We start from the raw sequence: 7,835 nt of genomic DNA, 5'->3' as shown, positions 1-7,835 counted from the left end.
GAAAGATGTATTTTTATTACATCAAACATATTTAAGTAAAAATAAATGTTGTGTTTTTCATGCACATTTCAAACTGGCAAATCATACTTGCATTTAATCCATTGACACTGCTGCATAGGCACAGAAATGTGTCTTTGTGCAATACTGGACCGTTAGTTGTTTATAGTTAAAGCATATAAACTGAAATTGTATTGCATTAAACAGAAAACGGTATCATTGGGCCTGTATATGTGTGTGTGTGTGTGTGTGTGTGTGTGTGTGTGTGTATCTATCTATCTATCTATCTATCTATCTATCTATCTATCTATCTATCTATCTATCTATCTATATATATATATATATATATATATATATATATATATATATATATATATATATATATATATATATATACACACACAGTGGCTTGCAAAAGTATTCAGACCCCTGACCAATTCTCTCATATTACTGAATTACAAATGGTACATTGAAATTTCGTTCTGTTCGATATTTTATTTTAAATCACTTTAACTCAATATCAATTACTGTAAGGTGACATTGGTTTTATGTTGGTAAATATTTTTAAGAAAAATAAAAAACTGAAATATCTTGAAATAAGACTTTATTCTCGTGGATCTGACTGCCTGAACGTGATGGACATAAGAAATATACAGAATAAAGTTTTCAGATGTACTAGTCATTTTGGAGGAAAAATGCAGTTGTCTGCAAAAAAATGGAAGCAGTAAATGCTTAGAACGAGCAAGCATACTAAGTTACTCTTATCCTTCACAGTACTAAGTTATCATCAAAAATTTGATTTGGTACGCCGCAATCAGGTGTACTAACTTTAGTCCAATCAAGTGGATAAAACCTACTTAATCCACTAGTTAGACACTTGGACTAAATTTGGTACGCTGCAATTGACCCGTTTTGTTTATTTGTACCTTTTCTGTCTTCTTTTTGTTTTTTGTTTTTATTATTCTTTCTTCGGTTCATTTGAGCTGCATTCAAGCATTTCACTGGAAGCCACGCTTGAACTGCCTGGGAGGCAATTTGGCCACCTTTGGTAAATTACATAGTATTTTTGGCCACTACTGTAGCTTTTTTCTAGACCATGAAGGCAAGCTGGCCATTTGTTGATCTACCTGACCAAACAGTAGCAGTGATCTGCTTGTTTGTGGACGTATTATTAAGGAAATACTTTTCTTTTTCAAACGTTCTACGTCTCTGCATGTCATCAGTGCACACTACATCACTCATCAGAGAAACATCACACTGCAGGTACTGCAGTTACCAAACAGCAGTTTCTCACAATAATTCCACACCTCAATAACCACCTTGAGTTGATGAACTCTTGTCATTCAGCCAAAATCAAAATACAATCATTGAGGTCTTATCTTCATGAAAGGGTAATTAAATGTCAATATAAGCACCTGAATGTGAGTAACCAATATTTCCCTTATAATATAATAAACTCACAGCCTTTGTTTTCTCCCACATGTCAGGTTTTTTTTTAGCAGTAAGGCTTAAAATCTGCTTTTTGGGAATTTTGCATAAGACTATCATTATATCTTCATTATAAGTCCCAGTTGAAACTATGCCACAAGGCCAAGCTGTTGACAAGAATCAAATCATTATTTTATGTGAAGGATGTATAGTCAACTCTTAAGTCGCACGTATATTGAATTCTCAGCACTTTAATTTTTCACATAAACCATAAGTAGTAAAATCCCTCTCATGAAGGGAGCCTGTGACTGTGTCTTCAGTGGCTTCAAACATGGGTTACATTTGGAATCTCACACTCTTCACATACTTTCTATGAATTTAAAAGGACATTTTTTCACGCAGGGATTCTTCTGTGTATTTGTGAGCATGTCATAAAAAATAAAAAAAACAGTCAGGTAGTAAACAATCTCTTTTTATATCCACGATAACTATCTGGCAACAACAATTCACATTACAAAATAATGTTTTGCTGGCAAAATGACGTAGCACACTATGATTCTTACTGAAATGCAAAACGTGCGTACACTTAGGTTATGCTTTAATAATAATAATAATAATAATAATAATAATAATAATAATAATAATAATAATAATAATAATAATGCAAGAAGGGGTGCAGTGAAGTTTAGAAGGATTAATCAAATAATACAAAAAAGGTTGAAGTTTAAAAAAAAAAAAAATCAATTAGTAAATTTACCCAAGTACAGTATGTAAAAGATCTTACAGAAAGTTTTTGCTCAAAAGAGTCAACTTCCCAATGTTTCAGTAGGTTTACATACCTTTGTCAAGGGAAAGTGTGAATTTATTGCCAATTTTTCCTCACTCAGACCCCTTACGAAGTATCTTGCTATACCTGAACAGATAATCGCCTCCTACTTTAAAATATAATTAATTTACTAGCAATGTTAATTGACTGGGTGGAGCATTTGTTAATTATTTTACACACAAAACAAATGTTTTGGGTGACTACCAAGATTGGTACAATATTCAATGTAGTGTTGTCCATGGCAGTCCTTAGACAGAAACTATCTTTGTGGGTAGAATGAGGAGAAATGTTATCCTCAGTCATTCAACATTGGTAGTAAGTGTATCGCATTTGGGGAACCACAGCAACTGTGGGACAGACTGCTCATTAAAATATTTAGCATATTTTTAAATGCAACCATTTTCTATTCAGGAATACAAACATATTTAGTGAGCAAGTTGTCTGACTGATGTTATCTGGCAACAGAGTCCACATCCCCCAAAATAATTTGCCTATAAACTTGTAACCGACCCAAGCTCCGTATACTTCTTTAAGAACAGTACTGCATGTAAAATGCCCACACAAAAAGAAAAATAACTTCAGCATACAAACATCTATTTTGGTACTACCTTACTGTCATCTGATGAAATACAACACTACCATTTAGCAAAAACATACTGCAATGGAGTCGTAAAAGCCGTAAATTAGATTTTGGCTCGAAGTGTCTCTTCAAGAAATTATTCGGGGAGAGCTACAATCTTGAACTTATGAACTTTTTCCTGTTGAGTTCATTTATTACCCATAACTTTTTAGAACAGGTTTTTATAGTTTATTTTATGAAAAGAAATGTTGCTACAGGAGCTCTTGCTTTAAAATAAAACAATGTCATTAAGCACTATTGTCAAACTACTCTGTCACTTTCTGAGGCACTATTAGTAAACAAAAGTAGGCACGTCATGAGGCATGCTATGCAATGAAGCTGAACAAACCATGTGATGCACCACTTAATTGACGATTATGTATATAAGCAGTAGAGCTGGTAGTTGTTAGAAGGGATGTTCCAAAGATTTTGATTTGCGGAGTCCCCAAGTGGCTCACCTCGTGAAAGCACAGTGGTGTGGTGTGCAGGGTGAGTCAAACAATACATGTTCACGTCCTGGTTCTGCGAAGTTGTCGGTCGTAGCTTGGGACTACCAAGGGAGTGTTGTATTGGCTCTGGCACGCCAGTGGGTTAGGAAGGTAAAACTGGCGGGCTGTTTCTACTCATCGCGCTACAGCAAACCCCAGTGTACTCAAGGACGGACACCTGCAGGTCTGGCCTTTGTACCCCAGAGGTCAGTAGCTCACTAACATCTGCTCTCGCGTTCATGGGTGTAAAAGAGAAAACTGGCTCGGCCGTGGGATCGGAGGATGCAGAGGCTTGGAAGTCAAGAGGGCTCGAATTGCTCCTTAACGACACCTCTCCCCTTTTACTAACCTGTAAGGTTTAACCCCCATTTTTTATTACTAAATTGGGCATTTAATTAAAATATATATTATAATTATATATATATATATATATATATATATATATATATATATATATATATATGATAATATTTTAAAACTATTAAAAAGTAAAGAAACGGAATTTCATCTGTATCGCAAATGGGTTTATGACTAACCCCTGTGGTATTGGGTGGTAATGAATGTGAAAGCTAAAACTTCTGTAATCCTGGCTCTTCTGTACAGGAGTTTAAATGTGTGGGAAGCGATAGGTTCTACTGATGGAATACCTGGTGTCTGCAGGAAAGCTAAAATACCCCAGAATACCCCATGGAAATCCTGACAGGTTATTGTGTTATATGTAGTTAGCCTCCCGCTCTATAAAGGTTGTGATTTTGTGCAGTTTGGGTGAGAGAACTACAAAGCAAGCATAGCATGTGATCTGCACATAACGCACTGGAATTCTGGCAAACCCGTAACTGATTTGTTGAACGTGATTTATGGATGGAGGTATGGATGGAAGTATGGATGGAAGTATGGATGGAGGTATGGATGGAAGTATGGAAAGCTATAAAAACATTCTGTCATGTTCAGATTCTTGTTCTTTCATGTTACCAGAGGCACGCAGTCTGCTTCCAAAAGGTAGCTGAACTGAAAAAAAGGGCCAATTTATGTAAGTTTGAATTGGAATCGCTCAGCCTCAGATGCTAATATATTCCTACTGCTTGTTACTATGCGGTGGTGCTAAAAGAGCTCTACATGTAAACATTGTGCTGTTTCTGTGTGTTTGGTGGTGGTTGGCATGTGAGAATGTGGCTCCTCCTTTATTGAATACTTTTGTTTGCACGACTTGTTTTTGTTTAACCTTTTAGTTTGATTTATAAAAATAAACTTGCAGTACTTCAGGGGTGGGGGGAGACATAAACAAAACTTATTATCATATGACAGACGTATTGCCCCCAACTCAACACTACACGGCCAGCATGACAGTAAAAATAGACATAATGAAGCGTTCTTACCTTTATAAATTAGTGACCAGCAGCAGATGTGCCAGCCGCAGGAAGAGCAGAGAGTGTGGTTTTCACTAACTCTACAGAATATATATATATATATATATATATATATATATATATATATATATATATATATATATATTTTCTATGGGTAAATATCGTGACTTTCTTCCTATGCATCGGGACGCAAGGCATTTGCTAGGAAATGGAGACTCTCCCAACTATATAGGGACTGTTGGCATGTATGTTATTGTAATCGTGGACATTAAAATTTGCATACCCACATACACTAGTCTATTGCATATTGTAGTGAATCCGGTACCCACAGGCAGGCGCATCACACAGGGCGAGGCAATTCACACTCAGATGAAGGGCGGGCGCAAACCCGTGACCTACCGCACTCCAGCATAGTGCCGATACCGCTGTACAAAAGAGCCGGCTCCTTTGCAAGGAGCGTATATTGTGCTTATGTCTCTGTATGTGATTACGTCACCTACCAGCCCTGCTGTTGCCTTCCCCCGTGCACGCTACACTCTCCCCTGCCAGCCTCAAGCCCGCCCCGGGCTTGCTCATCAGGCTACAGTCCGACGAGTACGTGCCGGGGTACCTGCGTCCACTTCTGACACTAATGTAGCGAACTAGGTTAACGCAGGCAGGCGCATTACACAGGGCGAGGCAATCCACAGATTGTGCGAATATGGAACTATGCTTTAGTGCGAGAGGTCCCTGATTCGCACCCACCCTTTGCCTGTGTGATGTCTGCATTAACCTATTTCGCTATAATATCTATAGACTGCAAAGGAATCAGAATGCATCATATATAGGGCTTCTGATTTTCGGGTTTTATTTTGATCACGTGACATCCCTTTAAACATATTTTGAGCCGATTCGCTTTCTTATTCAAACACTAATTACCAAAGGAATTTGTTTCTTTTTGCTCTCATATATTGATTGAGTTAACAAACGATGTGCATTGATCTCACCTGATTCTATTTGAACCTGCATTTCGTTCTGGCTGTAATCGCCGAATCCAGCTTATTAATTTCCACTGCGTTAGTTTCTAGTAATGCGTCTCTAATTTAAACAATCTGGTATTCAGTTAAGGCTTAACAACTATAAATTAATGTTTAAAGGGAGGGAGACAGATGGAAAATAAAAACCGAAAACTACAAGGCCTAACTCACATACACTGTCTGTCTGGCGTTATGGTCGAGCCTTATCCTCATTTGACACTACTATCAAATTTGATTGGCTGGTATTGAAAATGTTGCCCTCATGTTGCGTGAAAAGTAGAACATCGTCCAAAGTGGGGGATATGTTGCCGGAGTGTTGAACAGGGTGTTGCCATCGACAAATGTTGCCTGTGTGACCTGGCGTTTATACAGCAAAACAATATAGACTCAGCAGCTGAGAGGGAAGAGGACTGAACACAGTTTATTGTGGTTCAAGGGGTTTACAGCTTGCACTCATACAGTGGGTTAAATGTGCCTAAAGCGTGTTTATGTATGAAAATTAACATTTTCATGACTTTCTAATATGTACACCAATACAATAGGTTTTCATAGCATTAAAAGCAACAAAAAAAGCAGAATTGTTGTACAAAGAAATGGCTAGAATCCCACCAGCAAACTGAACAAATTGTATGCAGTGTGCAGTTGGAATAGAAGACCCCATTGGACCCTGCTTAATAGCTGAGACTCCCATTGCATAACAACTTAAACTTTCTTCAAAATGCTGCAGGATGAGGTGTACGTAATTAAACTCACTGTCAAGCCTGAAATAACATCTGCTGTGCAATAGGAATTGTACTTATGGGAAACATATTTTTATTTATTTTTTTTTTTAATTGCCATCTCCAAATGGGGTTATGACTGGCTCTGATGATGTTAGTTTTCCCTGGAAAAGAAACTCATAACAGGCCTCCCGGTATGGATTGACTTTGGCACCGCAAACATAAACTTGAAAGGTTACTGTTACAGTCTAAGCAGCATTAAAAATAAACCCTGGTGAATGGTCAACAATTACATCAGCCACAGTGACCCATGTTGTTATCATTAAAACATTAACAGGTTGGAGTTAAAGGTGAACCTTAAAAAAAGTCGTTGGAATTTTTTTTATCGACATTAAGCTAGGTACACTAGTAAAGGCTGAGGTAAGTATGCATGTATAGTCTATGAGGTATTCAAAAAGATTAAGAATATAACTACATAAGAAAAGGACGCAGCTTTTGCCCTAAAGCTAAAGCTTTTCTTTTTCTGAAAGAAAACTCACAATTTATTAAAACTGAAAAACCTCTAAAACACAAATGTAACAGATATCCACGACACCCTGCCCTGCACCCTCAAAATCAGCCCCAGATAACCCGTCAAACCCAAATGTTACCAACCAGCCACGGGAACACCAGTGAGAATTTTACTCCTGCCTGACCTCTTTTGGCAGGTGTTGCTACAACTAGACTATTGCACTTGTGGGATAATACAAAGGAGAATGGGTCCCAAAGATTGACCATGAAGTTTAGACATGTGGTCACTCCACTGTTGATTTCTCACAGAGTTTGGTTTGTTGGTGGTAAACAAAGCTGTCCTAATGCTGTGTGTGTGTGTGTTGGAATAACAAAACGTTAATGTGCGTCTCATCCATTAAACCACTTAATGCACTTAATGCAGGCAGTTGTTAAATGGCTTCTTCCAGGTTCCAGGCTTCCTTTGTCCTTTATTCTATTCAACACAATGGCACAAACTGTCTCTGAATGTCTTCTAACAATAATAATAAAAAAAAAAACTAAAATAAATTTAAAAAAAACATGCAGTTGGAGAATCATAACTATGATCTTTAATTTTCTCATTCCAGAATGCCTGTGGGACCCTGACCTTTCAGCTCTTGACTGTAAAACCTTTTTTTTTTTTTTTTTTTTTTTTTTTTTTTTTTATATATGTGCCACTTGTTTATGTTATCATTGCAGCACAAAAGTGCAGCACAAAAGCTGTAACATATTTTCAGCATTATTTCCATTGGAACAATTTTCTTTCCAATCTACACTTAAATGCATTCTTGGAAAGTTTGTGAAGCAAGTGGGGAACAATTAAGAGTCTGCTACACACTATTTA

The sequence above is a fragment of the Polyodon spathula genome, chromosome 5, assembly GCF_017654505.1.
Source record: "Polyodon spathula isolate WHYD16114869_AA chromosome 5, ASM1765450v1, whole genome shotgun sequence".
Classification (NCBI taxonomy): Eukaryota; Metazoa; Chordata; class Actinopteri; order Acipenseriformes; family Polyodontidae; genus Polyodon; species Polyodon spathula.
Note: the sequence above shows the minus strand (reverse complement) of the source record.